The following is a 14,667-nucleotide window of genomic DNA, read 5'->3' as shown; positions in this document are numbered from 1 at the left end:
GTTCCGCCTCCAGTCCTTCTCCCCGTAGGGACTCACCCCCAAGGTGGGCCGGCAGTCCTTCTCCAGCCTCTCTTCTGTGTGTCCCCGTCTGCGCCAACGCAACCTCCACTACGGTCGGGCCCACTTGACTGAACTTGACTCCTCCTGGATCTTGCACTTGCTGGGGTAACACCGAGGTAACTCGGGCTAGGCACTGATGACGATGCAGTTGGATCGGGAAAGGGTTCGTGTTCCGGACTCTCACCCGGACTCGGCTGCCTTGGGCGGATGCCAGTCCTCTGGCCACTTCCACCTTAGGACCGTCGTTGTGCGGTTCCACCAGCACCCACTCTTCCGGGTGGTAAAGTCTAGGGGGCACCCGGACCCAGACCATCGCCTCGCTTCGAGCCGGGATGGACAACGCATAGCGACAAGCCACTCTTCCAGTGCTCTCCCGGTCCCCCTGCTGTTCGGCCAGGCAAACTCGGCGACAGTCAGCTCTAATGCGATCCCATTCCCTGCGTTCAGGCGTCGCAGTTGCTCGAGCCGGCCCGCTCTGGAACAGCCCCTCCCAGCATTCGGAAATGACATTCATGCCCAACAGGGCGCGATGAGACCCCAGGCAGGCGTCGCGAACCACCACCACTCCCTTCTGGGGTACGACCATGCCATGGATTTCGAGGTCCGTCACTACGTATCCCACGTACGGGATGTCGAGACCATTGGCCCCTCGCAGAGTTAACCAGGGGGCTTCGGTCGTCGGCCGACCCTGGGTGCCGAATAGTTCCTGGACTAGGCTCTCTGCGAACAGAGTGACTTGCGACCCCGTGTCCAACAGACACTGCACCTTCTGGCCATTGACTTGGACCATGATGACCGGACAACGGCCCACCAGGCGTTCCTTAGACAGTTTGGAAGACGAGGGGTCTGAAAAGGGGGTCCCGACCACTTGACCCACAGTGGCCGGAAACTCTAAAAACCCCCCCTGCGAAGTGCGTCTGGAAGGGCACTGACGGACGTAATGTCCGGCTTCTCCACAACCGTTGCAGATAGGACGCCCCTGTTCGTCCCACTGGGATCGTGGACCCATGGGTCGAGTGAAATGACGTTCTGCAGGGCGACTCCCGTCGGAGTAGGCTCGCTCCCGCGATGGGGACGATGAATGGAGGCGTTCTCGCCGGAGTTCTTCGACGACAGATTTAGACAGTTCAGACATTTGCTCACGGATATCCCTTTTTAATTCTTCCCGGAGGGCATGCTTCCAATCGGAAGTAACAGGGGCCGAAGGCCCACTGACAGCGTTCGCGGCCAGACAGCTGGGGGGATCCATACCTTCGGTGTGGTCACGCTCGAGGGCTAGAGCCCTTTGCCGCAGCTCTTCGAACGTGAGATCAGGCTTCCGTCTCAGTTGCACCCGCAGACTCTGACGCACGGGGCCCTCCCGTAATCCCAACAGAAACTGATCTCGCAGTAGGGTTTCCTCGTCCCCCAGGCCGTGGTCCTGCCTTCTCCTTAACCTGGTAAACTGTTCCCTCAGTTGCAATGTGAATGGCCGAACAGTTTGTCGAGGCCCTTGCCTACAATTAAAAAATTGTGTTCTCAGGACAGCTACCGGGGTGGTGTCTCCGTATTGCCCCGTAAGAAAATCAAAGATGGCTTGGACTGTGATGCGGGTTGCTTCCGGCGCTGCCTGTACTTCTCTTCTTGCTTCTCCTTCCAATGAATTTAGCACAAACTGTACCTTCTGAGGGGCGCTTAGCCCTTGGAGCCCTGCCAGGTATTCGACCTGGGTCTTCCATGCTGACAGGCTCAATTCTGACCCCGGACCTCCGTACTTCTGGGCCCACGGGGCCCCCATAAAGAAAGGCATAGCTGGCTGTCGGGCCACCGGCTCTTCTTCTTCTGCCATCTAGGTCCTTGATCGCTCCACTCGAGGTGGTAATCCTGCCGACTTACGCCAAGTTCTGTCACAGGTCGGGGCGGGCCAAGCCAGACTGCACCCACCCCTGAAAACCGGGAACCACCTCGAGGAACGGGTCAAGGACCAGACAGACAAGGGGATAAAAATAATGACAGTACTTTATTATATTAAAATTGGACAATTGAATAAGCACTAATTAAAACTTCTTCTTGCCGCCAGGGCAGTTCACGCGTCTCTGGGCCTCCTGGGATGGGAGGGGAGGAACGATCGTAGCGGGCCGGGGCTCGTTGAATGGGGATCCGGAGAAATCCTCACGCCGTCCAGGTAGGTCACCAGGTAAGTACACAAGTGTGGGGGCGAGCGAGTCACTGGAACGATATGGCGGGGTTTAACCGTTCGTCGGTATGTGAACACTCAGCTGAGGTACCTTCTCCTTCCGTTTCGGGCAGATGCTTCCAATGGAGAACGTGTGGGGACCACCAGACGGGGAGGACACTTGAAATGAAACGCTCCACTTGGTTGGGCACTGGAATGATACAGTAAGGTTCGCTGTTCAACAGCACATGAAGCTCTCTCCTGATATACCTCTCTCTTCTTCTGTACAGGGTAACCGGCTTCCAATAGGGGCGGGTGGGGACCACCAGGCTGGGAGGGTACTTGGACGGAAACGCTCCGCTTCGTTGAACACTGAAACAGTACAGGAAGGTCTTAACGGTTCCAATAGTACATGAAACTTCAACTGATATACCTCTCTCTTCGTCTGAACAGGGCAAAGGCTTCCAATAGGGGCGTGTGGAGACCACCAGGCTGGGAGGACACTTGGACGGAAACGCTCCGCTTCGTTGAACACTGAAACAGTACAGGAAGGTCTTAACGGTTCCAATAGTACATGAAACTTCAACTGATATACCTCTCTCTTCGTCTGAACAGGGCAAAGGCTTCCAATAGGGGCGTGTGGAGACCACCAGGCTGGGAGACCACTTGAGCGACACGCTCCACTTCGTTGGACACTGGAACAAACACAGCGCAGTTTTAACAGTCCAGCGATATATAAAACACTCAGCTTTAACAGGGCCGGATCTTTTCACGGAGAAAGTGGGGCTCTTGATTTGTCGACACCTTCCCCTGGAGACAGCGGGTGGAAGACTGAATGGGAAGAGTGCACGGCAGACTTCTAATATTTCTCCACACAACAATTTCACTTCACAGCACAAACCGGGTGAATCGTCACTTCAGGCACTGTAATTCCACTCACACACGGTGCATTAGGGCCAGCACTCACCCACTGATCTTTCTCCCACCTGATCGAATCTAGTCCTTGGCCAGGGCTCGACTTCGCTCCAGGAAAAGCAGAAGAATGTTGCAGCTGTCGTTACATTCGGCAAAGAGAAGACTGAAGTTGGAGACAGATCAACAATTCACTCGGTGTAATAATTCACTCGTGCCACACACTTCCAAACTTGCAACACCACTTCAGTGTTAGTGCACATAAACAACGGATCCAATACTCATCACTTGCGTCTTTCCCACTGCTGACGATATTCCTTAGGTTTTCGCTGACAAATCCTTCACTACTTCCTTTCTCTTCCTTAGCTTCGATCTCCAGCACTCCACAGCCCAGCTATAATAAAAAGAACGACCCGCTGACAAACACAGTACTACACGGGAGGAGAACCACCTCGTCAGTCTCCTTCCTCTCTGTTTTAAAGCCCCATGTAGCTGCGTGTCCCACTCACAGCGCTCCCTGTAATTGATCCACACCTGCTGTCAATCGGGCAATTGGCCTTGCTGCCATGGCAACAGATTTGTAGCATAGAACGGATATGTCACTGGGGATTTCTCAATCAACTGCATTCGCAAGGGACTTAGTCCCATTCTGATTTTTGTCACCCCGTGACACGATACCAAAAGTCGTTCAAATGATGATGTGTTGCAGTAGCAGTGCTCTTTGGTGGTATATCATAGTTTTGTATGAGGTACAGATAATAATTTAAGTTATTAATCCATGAAAATGAACGTTAATCTGGCTTCGAACTCCGTGATTTTAAACAATTAAAGAAATGTTATTCATTTTAAGGTTTTAAAGTGTAGTCTTGTTTAACATTATCTTTTCTTTTTTTTTTTACCTTGTTTAACATTAGTCTTGTTTTAACATTATCCTCCTAAACGAGTTTGCAGCAGAAGTCACGAACAGAGCGAAATGTTAATTTCTTATTGAGTAGATGAGTAAACTGCATTTAATAAATGTGACTAATTGGCTAAAAGCCTATCAAAATATGAAACTCAAAACATTAAAGCCACGATTTTAATATTCATAAATAGGAATATGTACAAATTTGTATGTCAGTAGAGTTGTGCATGTATACGTTGCGATGGATCCCACGATTAATACCATTCAATTATTAGGCTATAGGTACATTCCTATCCAAGACATATACAGTGCTATGCATAAGTTTAGACACCCATGCTAAAGTTGACTAAAAAGAGGAATAAAAAATCATCTTTTGGAAATTGAACTTAATGCCTTAATTTAAAAAAATAGGAAAAATCCAACCTTTAAGGACACCAATTTTCTTTGTGAATGAATAATGTATCGTAAATAAATAAATGTTCTTCCTTAAAATACAGGGTGCATAAGTTTGGACACCCCTATGTTAAATTCCCATAGAGGCAGGCAGATTTTTATTTTTAAAGGCCAGTTACTATATGGATCCAGGATACTCTGCATCCTGATAAAGTTCCCTTGGCCTTTGGAATTAAAATAGCCCCACATCATCACATAGCCTTCACCATACTTAGAGATCGGCATGGTTTTATTTCAGTTTGCCTATAGCTGATTTGATTTGCATTGAGAGATGATCTTATGGAAAGTACTCCATGCCAATCTCTAGGTATGGTGAAGGCTATGTGATGATGTGGGGCTATTTTAATTCCAAAGGCCAAGGGAACTTTATCAGGATGCAGAGTATCCTGGATCCATATAGTAACTGGCCTTTAAAAATAAAAATCTGCCTGCCTCTATGGGAATTTAACATAGGGGTGTCCAAACTTATGCACCCTGTATTTTAAGGAAGAACATTTATTTATTTACGACACATTATTCATTCACAAAGAAAATTGGTGTCCTTAAAGGTTGGATTTTTCCTATTTTTTAAAATTAAGGCATTAAGTTCAATTTCCAAAAGATGATTTTTTATTCCTTTTTTTAGTCAACTTTAGCATGGGTGTCTAAACTTATGCATAGCACTGTATAATCCCGTGGTAACTATAATGCCCAATTATAGTCGTGTCATCAAGAGTTTTGCGATCAGTCTATACGGATTCGTATTCTATTATAAAGATAATAGATTTCCCCTCTGTATTATAAGTCTACATTATACTCTTAAACCGTGTTCGCTATACAACAATCATATATATAACCTCAATACATATACGTGTCATACGCTGCCTCTTTGGCTGGGCTTAATGATCAATCAAATCTCATAGTGATTATTCTCTTTATCATAAGAATGCTCACCCTCTTGTCGTTCTCTCCAAGCAGGATCTCCCTGATCCAGGTAGAAGGAAAAAACTCGTAGGCCTACTCAAAAATCCAAGGTCCAGTCAGATGATTATAATAAATGTTTAACAATATTTATTAAAAGAATCAAATGAAAAAGGAATACTTGTTACAGATTATAATAGAGTACTAATTAACAGATAGAAACTAGCTTGGCTTCGATGGCTTCTTGCATCTGGCACGCTGGCAATCCAGATCTTTGTTAAGAGCGAAGAGTTCGTCTGATTCTTCCTCCTTTATAGTCCAGTTTTAGCAAACAATAGTACGCTGTGTTTAGCAATAGCAAGCTGCGTTTAGTAGCAACAACATATCATAATCTTGGTGCACATTATATGCCTGGCTGTCAGCAAAACTAATTATAGCAAGTGGCGAGCAACTGCAGGAGAGCAACTGCAGGAGAGCAACTGCAGGAAGCGCGTGTGCTAGTAAACGTAACATGTCTTTAGCAAGTGCAGCTGCGGTTACTTAGTGCTACAGAACAACACAGTATTTTCTTTGTTAAGCAATAGGCTACATCTCAAAAGGTTATGTAAATGTAAATGATTTATGTTTTAGTGCTGTCAATATGTAAATAGGCTATTTAACATTGTTGTGCAGTCAATACGTCAATATTATACGCTTTAAAGTGTATGAAAACATAAGTAGCCTAAATGTAGGCTACGTGTGGCAGAACTACACTTTGCGTAAAAATACACACGTATTCTCGTGAGATGTTGCAAGGAATTGCACATTTTCCGGAAATGTATCTAAAGTAAAAAGCATGATATCTCTAAAGTCATTGTAAGCTTTGGAGGTTTTTGTAAGGTTTTGGATAGTAATTTCTTGCAATGTATTTGTTAACACTTGAGTAGTGGGTTACCAGGATATTCACTTACACTGTTTGTCATTAGTAGGCTAATTCTTTGGGAAGGATGTAGGAACACTTGAGTCAATACTATCCAAAACTTTACAAAAACCTCAACAGCTCAATGACTTCAGTCAATAATAGAGAGTTATCATGTTTTTCAATTTAGAATAATGTTCCAAATAATTAGTAATGCCTTCTGAAGGATTTGGTTATACTTGAATAATTACCAGTGGGTGACCATGACCTTCAATTTAGAATAATTATACATTATGCATTATTCACATTAATTATGAACCTGTAGTTCTTAGTACTCCTCTGGGATACAGTGTGAACAAATATAGCCTAGTTATTGATTAGCTAATAGTGAACTTTCAACTAGGCACTATTACTAACTAATTGTTAATCAGAATTTAATGTTAGTTAATAGAGTGTTAATAGTGCATTACTAATTTGTTGTTACGTGAAGCATGTGTGTTATTCATTAAAGACAGAACCGTTTTCTAAATCCAATAAAGACACCGAAAGTAAATCTTTCCTTCACTATAAATATTTGTTGTGGATGCAATGCTTTTGAACACTTTTTTTGGCATGCTGTGTTTTAATGTTGTAACTAGAGATAATTGCTTATCATGATAATAGCAGATTGTGCGAATATAATGCACAACAAGGTCTATCTGTTTCCATTAAAAATATAAATCAATTAAAAATACTATTTGGCCAGTGGAAAAGATTGAGAAAAACTTTCTCTGAAATGTATTTTACACTATTTTATTTATTTATTCAAAAACAAGGCAAGGATAGGATACTAAATTATTTGTATTAATGTAATGTGACGGCACATCCGTATTTCATATTTTCCTAATGTCTTGTACCGTTAACGTTAAACATGTTATCACGTGGATGAATAATCATATGCAAATGATATGCAGATGAGGATATGCATAGTAAAACTAGGTGTATAAGCTTCATATATGGTTATTTCAGGGAGGAGACGCATGTGCGCACAATCTTCCGCTGACTAGGATTTATAAAGTGAATCCTGCGCAGGTTCTGGCGTACGCACGCTTTTATAAGTCTGAATATTTTTTTGCGTACGCCATTTTTGGCTTTCGGGCGCACGTACACTTTTAGTAAGGATCCTACGCACAGTTTTATAAATGAGGCCCCTGGAGTTTCTGTGTGTCTAAAGAGATGTTGTCTTCTGAAGCCCACTGGGTTTCTCTGGTGATATTTATAGACTCCCATACAGGGCCGTGCACAGACATTTTGAGGGGCAGTGGCTTAAACCAAATAAGGGGGCACTATAAGGAGTTTGACTGAGGCAGTATCATCTTACTATACCTCGGAGAGCAGGCACATGCTTGTCTTTGAGTGATGCTGCGGAGCGAGCAGGAAAACACGGAGCGGATTAGCAGAATCAGTGGATCTTTAGCGGAGCGATAACAAAAAGTTTTTATGGGAATCCTCTGAAGGGTTAGGGAGGGGGGCGAGAGGGGCACCTCAGCTGATGAGGGCAGAAGGGCAGTGGCTCTAGCCACCGGGCCACCCCCCCTGTGCACGGCCCTGGCCGTAAGTTTATATCCTCTAAAATGTGCAGTGGTTTTGAATGATCATACTGTACACTTTCGAATATAAAGGTTCTTTATTGGCATTGATGGGTCCATGGAGAACCTTTAATCTCTGGAAACTTTCCTTTGCACAAAAGGTTCTTTATAGGTTTTTCATATTATTCAAATACTCTTCACAGAAAAAAAAGTAACAATAAAATAAAGGTTATTTTAAGAACTGATAAATGACAGCTTCAGCGTAGGTTCTGCCAGGAAGACTCAATCAGCGTGCCACGTATTACTTCTCTCCTAACCAATCATGTGCTAACACTCACAGTATAAAAGATCGGTACTTACATTCGTCTGAGTTCGCAGATGCTGACGCTGCCAAGTACTCACCCGCGTCTCAATTCCAATCATTCCAACACTCAATCATATCGTCGGTTTTACCAACTCTGACGGCGCGCGAGTGCGAGACACGCGTGCAGGAAACTCATCTCATGAGAGACGATCTTCTATGGTTTTCAGTTCAAGTTCAAATTCACTTTCAACGCTTTCAAGTCGGTTCTCACGTTTGCGCTTCCAGCAGCCACGTTAACATTTACTCACGATCAAATATTCAAACTTCATTCAGGTAAGTATATTAATTTATTTGGTTACTCCGCTGCTTCCTTCACCAGCGGTGGAGTTCATTCGTGACTGTGGTGACGTGGCAGTTTTCTTAACTGCGGATACAGATTGCAGTCTTCAACGCAACATACTGTAACGCTTTACAGTATGGCTGGATAGCTCGCTGGATGGTTGTAGCATGTGTAAGCTAGATTCACGTAACTGATATCCCACAGGCAGCGCAGTGTTCATGTCTTTTCAGCATCGTTGATCCCACGCACACATGGGCAGTTCGCATATACTTCACGATAACCGAATATAAATAAACCAGCATAAGAGTAACACAAATGTTAACCGGCTTACATGCTATATTCAAAGCTCGCGCTCTCGTCTCATACCGGCTGCCCACTCACCAGAGAGTGCGTTCCACTTAAAGGAGCAGTAGGCTACCCAATTCAACTCGTTATGCCTTCTCTTAATTCATCAGCTTCGGTATTTACAGAGATGTCCGGCTATTTTTAGTTTTTCATGTTAATATATGACCACCACCATATCTATAAAGGAAAAAAGCTTAGCTTAAGAGAACAGTTGGTCACTATATTTCTGCATATGCTGTAGTAAAGTACAAAGACAGTATATTATACATTTACAAGTGCTGGAAATTCTCTAACAAATGTCTTATACTATTTTTAAAAAGTCTACAATAACAGATATGGTACAATCGTTGTAACACGTTTTCCTGGTGACTACTTTAATCCACTGATAGCATGTGTCACCAAAACAAATCACAGTCAAGAGACTCAAGTGACATTGTTTTACTCATCTGCACGATTTAAATGTTAATATATTTTTTTCCTATCCAAGGGACTCACTTGGTTGTCATGGCCAGCATCTCCCGGCCGTGGATAAAACTTAATTCCTACAAGAGCAGCTCAAGAGCAATGTCAGGTATATGCTGTGCAGCTGAAAATGTATTCTACGCTCAAGTCAACACAATATCAAGTGTATCGAGGTAGTATCTTATCGGTATACCGTTACCTCACTTCAGGTAAGTATCGTACTAAGATTAATAAGATTAAGATTTAGTGCTATTAAAATAAATAAATTGGCACTGCCCTCACAATTCGATTCGATTACGATTCACCAGGTAACAATTCGATTCTACGACGCATTGCGATGCATCAAAATTATTCTGCTCACAAGGCAAATTTTTCATCAGTCATGAGGCAATACAAGCAGTCATATATTGAACAACAGATTTTATAGGCTGCTATGTGTGTATTATCACTCTTCTGTATCTTTGACATAAATGTCATTAAACAAAATAAAATTGAATGGTACAGGGTATCAGATAAGGCATTTTCAAACCTGGAAAAGAAAACCTAAATCACTGCTTTCAGTGCTTTGAACGAGAAATGTTTCCCATCTCTCTGCTTCTGAACCATTTGAAATTAAATAGTGCAATAATAACAGCCAACTTTTTGTCGTTGCATTGCCAACGTGCTTGATTTTAGTGTGGCAGGTTTTAAAACATCGCGTAAGTTTTGTTACGTTTCCCATTAACTCCGTAGAATCTAAATGTGCCCAGATGTCCGCTTTCCAAGCTTTGGGTGCGATTTTAATTACTCGTCTATCGCGGTCATCTCCCTCCGCTTCAGCCATCTTGATTGTTGTTGTTATGACCCCGGATGTAATTGAAACTTCACAACTTTATTGTCCAACCCAAGGCCAGAAAATAAACGGCGAAATAAACGATTATGGCACTTTGCCGCATCGATGCTGAATCGTGCATGCCCCGCATTGCGATGCATCACCAAATCCATTATTGTTGACACCACTAGTATATGCTTTCTGCTCGGTCATCGAAAATTCACTGAGTATTTCTATTCTAAGCAGGACATCTTTCTTGTGTTAACGCTGGCCCACTGTGGCGAATTAAGTGACCCGATTCAGCTAGACGAAGGTGCATGTCCAATCTCAGATTTGGGCATTTGGAACAGCTAAGGTCAGACATATTACCAAGCCTACTCCGGCTCGTTCATCCACGCTTCACAGAATTATCCTATAGCGGCTGTTAACGTCCTTTTGGGTCGAAGTGTGGTAAAACTCGTATGTGCTAACGAAGCTCTGTTGCGTCACTAAAGCAGTTCTTGTCAGGCGGTCATTCTATTTCTGAATGTTTATCTGGCAATCAGTAGTCTCTAATTTCATGATTAAGGTCGCGCTCATTCCTGGCCACTGCAATGCCATGTCTACGTGCTTTCAAGTTTTAGTCTTCAGGCTTCAGATGGCTTCACCCTTCAGCAACCCGGATCCATCACCCTGCCCTCCTCTAACAGAGATCATGTATTTAAGTCAATCCAGCTAGACCATATTTCACTAAAGGCGTGGCTCCCAACACCTTAAAAGCTCAGACTCTGCAGTATTTGTTATAATGTTTCACTTTCTTTTCAGATTCCTCTTATTTCCCATCCTGATCATGGCCGGTTGTTCCTTCCTCGTCTACAATTACAAAATCTATGTGTGGTAGGTCTCCGGTGTCCCCAGGGTGCGTGCGAGGGGTTTTGGCTCACAAAGCCCCTCAGATATTTTCGTATTGATGCCGGAATTGTCTTCGAGGGTGAGTGAAGCACACAGTTTGTTTATCCCTCGGATGCAGTCAGGCTACTGCTCCCAGCACAGGGGGCGGAGTTTCAACAGCTCGTACTACAGCTTCGCCTACCCCTCACAGACAAATTTAAAAACTTTTAGCTTGTTCAAATCCGAGTCAGTCAAAGATGGAGAGACCCAAGAAGTGTAAACATGTAGACCTCACTTCAGGATGGTTAGTTCATGATTACGCAGCTTACGCGTAGTTATCTTCTAGTCATTGATTTGCTCATTCTGTTTTGATATCTATAAATCATATTCTGGGGACCGGATTTATGTAATTTAAGGGTTTGTGATGCCACTAACCCAGGAGGAATGCCGTTCAGCGTTTGTCGTAGTCCTTAAAGCAATCTCGCTAAATGAAATCTTCCATGGTTGACCTTTCGAGTGTTGTAACTTTGCTAAATGTACTCTAGAATTCATGTTCTGTTATCACATTAACAATTTCCAAAATTAGCAATAAATTCTGTTCCTTCTCATCTATGATTAAATTCCTTAATATCTGCCAAGTCTCAGATCACTCCCCCTGTTATCCTACCTAACGGAGCACCTCTGTCTAAAACCTGGTTCAGGTCTCACTTAGCTCCTGTCCTCAAAAGCTGCCGTCTATCCCCTTTTCTCTATACTGGCCATTCCACCAGAATTGGGGCAGCCACTACAGCAGCTGAACAAGGAGTTTCTTCATCAGCCATTAAGATCATGGGAAGATGGTCTTCCTCTGCTTTCGAATCCTATATAAGAACCGATTCTAAAATCATCCTTGAAGCTCAGCAAGCTCTCCAGTAACGATCCAGGTAAATCCTCATGCAAATACTGGTGGTGGTGTCTCGGTTGCATATCACTTACTTACCGAGCAGCAGCTTATTCACATCATCTGATAAGCCATATTGTGTCTGTCTCTATGTGTTGCAACTCCGTTCCGTGTGGCTGTTCAGTCTGTCTCTCGTCTCTGTGTGATCCTTCTCGGCCTAGTGGCTGAGCTCGGTCTTGTCCCAAGTAGGCGGTCATAGCCACGGTCAGTGTGGCCTATCGCAGCCTTGTCCTCATGGTCCATCGCGGCCTGGTTCGTGTGGCCTAGCGGCCTTGTCTCGTGAAACTTGTCTTTCGTGTGGCATTAGCGGCCATTGTGGCTCCTAAGCGGTCTCGTCTATGTGGTCTCCCATGGCCGAGTGGCCTACTGTGGCCTTGTCCTGTAAGGCCATTGTGGTCTAGTGATCTCTAGAGGTCGTGGTTTCATGTGGCTTTACGGCCGTGTCTATGTTTAGCCCGTCTATGTGTGGCCTTTAGCGGCTCGTAGCTCATTGCTGCCCTGTCCTGTGCGTGGCCATTCGTGGCCGGGCCCATCGCGGCCTTTGTTCAGTGTGGTCTATCATGGCCGTGTGGCCTATTGTGGCCTTGTCCTACGTGTGGCCCATCGTGGTCTGTGGCCCATCGTGGCCTCGGTTTCATGTGGCTTAGTTGCCTAGTCTTATAGGCTTTGTCTCTGTGTGGCATTAGCGGCCGTTGTGGCTCCTAAGCGGTCTCGTGTCTGTGGTCTCCCATGGCCGTGTGGCCTACTGTGGCCTTGTCCTCCAAGGCCCATCGTGGTCCAGTGACCTATAGAGGTCTCGGTTTCATGTGGCCTAATGGTCGTGTCTGTTTAGCCGTCTACGTGTGGCCTCAATGGCCTTGTCCTATGTGCGGTCCATCGCGGCCGCTGTTTCGTGTGGCTTAGTAGCCTTGTCTTATAGGTTCCTATTTATGTGGCATTAGCGGCCGTTGTGGCTCCTAAGCGGTCTCGTGTCTGTGGTCTCCCATGGCCGTGTGGCCTACTGTGGCCTTGTCCTTTATGCGGCCATCATGGCTTGTGGCCCGTCGCGGCCTCGGTTTTATGTGGTCCAATGGCCGCGTGGTCTATCGCGGCCTGTCCTGTGTGTGACCCATCGTGGTCTCGTGGCCATCGTGGCCCTGCTTATATGTGGTCTATCATGGCTGTGTGGCCAATGCGGCTTGTCTGTGTGTGCCCTTGAGGTATGTTGGTCCATCGCGGCCTAACTACGTGTGGTCGAAGCCGGCCTGTGGTCAAGCATGACCTTGTGTTTATGTGGTCTATCATGGCCTGTGGTCAAGCTGACCTCGTGTTTATGTGGTCTATCATGGCCTGTGGTCAAGCTGACCTTGTGTTTATGTGGTCTATCATGACCTGGCGCCTCATCGGCTTTTATGTGCGGCCCATCGTGGTCAAGTGGTCCATCGTGGCCTCGTCTTTATGTGGTCATCTCGACCTTGCGCTATTATGGCTTCTGTGTGTGGTCCATTGGACCTCGTCTCTATGTTGTCTGTTTCACCATGTTCACGTACAGCCATCACGGTCTAATGGTCCATTGCGGCCGTGTCTATAGGCATCATAACCATGCATTATTTATAAAAAATAAAATAAAAATAAAAAAGTATATACCCACTATATCGCTTTTATTACGTTATTTTTCTAACTTTTCTTTCTCGTTTCAGGAACTGCAGGATGCTCGACCGGTGGGTATACTTACTTTCAGTTCTTTGGGGGTGGGCTCCGTCCCGGTGGAATTATTCCTCCACCTATCTTTGGGGGTCGGCTGCGCCCCTGCCTTCGTCTTCAGGCAGGATATGCAGATTCCGCTACCCTCGCATTGCTCTCTAAGGACGGGGCCTACGCCAAAGAACTTTATAAATTCATGCTTGCTGGGCTGTTAATAAATATACGCTGTTATATCAATTTATCTCCCGAGTCTTTCTGGTAGAAATGACAGCTTCAGCGTAGGTTCTGCCAGGAAGACTCAATCAGCGTGCCACGTATTACTTCTCTCCTAACCAATCATGTGCTAACACTCACAGTATAAAAGATCGGTACTTACATTCGTCTGAGTTCGCAGATGCTGACGCTGCCAAGTACCTCCATCCTCCCCAACCACCACCCAGATGGCACCTTCCCCTTCATCCTCCCCACCACCACCAGGATGGTCCCTTCCTTAACCTCCAGGGGGGGTCGGCTGCGCCCCTGCCTTCGTCTTCAGGCAGGATATGCAGATTCCGCTACCCTCGCATTGCTCTCTAAGGACGGGGCCTACGCCAAAGAACTTTATAAATTCATGCTTGCTGGGCTGTTAATAAATATACGCTGTTATATCAATTTATCTCCCGAGTCTTTCTGGTAGAACTGAAAGGTTCTTTGGGGAACCAAAAATGGTACTTCTGCGAAAACACACTTTTGGAACCTTTGTTTTAAGAGTATAGAAGAGACACCGGGGCTAGTTGTCACACGTGGACTCTGAGGTTTGAAGTCAAAAGTCCAGTTAAACAAATGCTTGTTTTGTTTAGTACTTTAATTTCAACTCTCTTTAAAAAAAAAGATGATACTGATATTTCTGTTACATTTTACACTGTTGCTATTGTGTTCGTTATTCTGTCTAGCATAATAGATTTAGTTTTGCTGAAAAGACAAAGGTTCATGTCTATATATAAATTGACTTTCTTAAGAAATAATTGAGAAAAAGGTGTGACAACTAGCCCCTACGTCATTTATATTTATGCATTTGTCAGA

General features: G+C 44.9%; 1 protein-coding gene across 2 annotated transcripts in view; it reads right to left on the bottom strand.

Moving 5' to 3' along the window:
* The window catches only part of LOC306994259 (cytolytic toxin-alpha-like), a 41,496-nt gene that overhangs the window by 11,855 nt on the left and 14,974 nt on the right, over positions 1–14,667 (bottom strand). The window contains exon 1 of one of the 2 annotated variants that reach the window (XM_079639865.1): positions 5,418–5,874. The exons of the other annotated variant lie outside the window; for it this stretch is intronic. The gene's annotated coding sequence lies outside the window, so the exon portion shown is untranslated. Of the gene's footprint in view, positions 1–5,417; positions 5,875–14,667 lie in introns of those variants that run through there. 2 annotated transcript variants of the gene reach the window in all.

The sequence above is a fragment of the Phoxinus phoxinus genome (assembly GCF_949152265.1).
Source record: "Phoxinus phoxinus genome assembly, contig: scaffold_77, whole genome shotgun sequence".
Lineage (NCBI taxonomy): Eukaryota > Metazoa > Chordata > Actinopteri > Cypriniformes > Leuciscidae > Phoxinus > Phoxinus phoxinus.
Note: the sequence above shows the minus strand (reverse complement) of the source record. Positions and strands in the feature narration are given on the sequence as shown.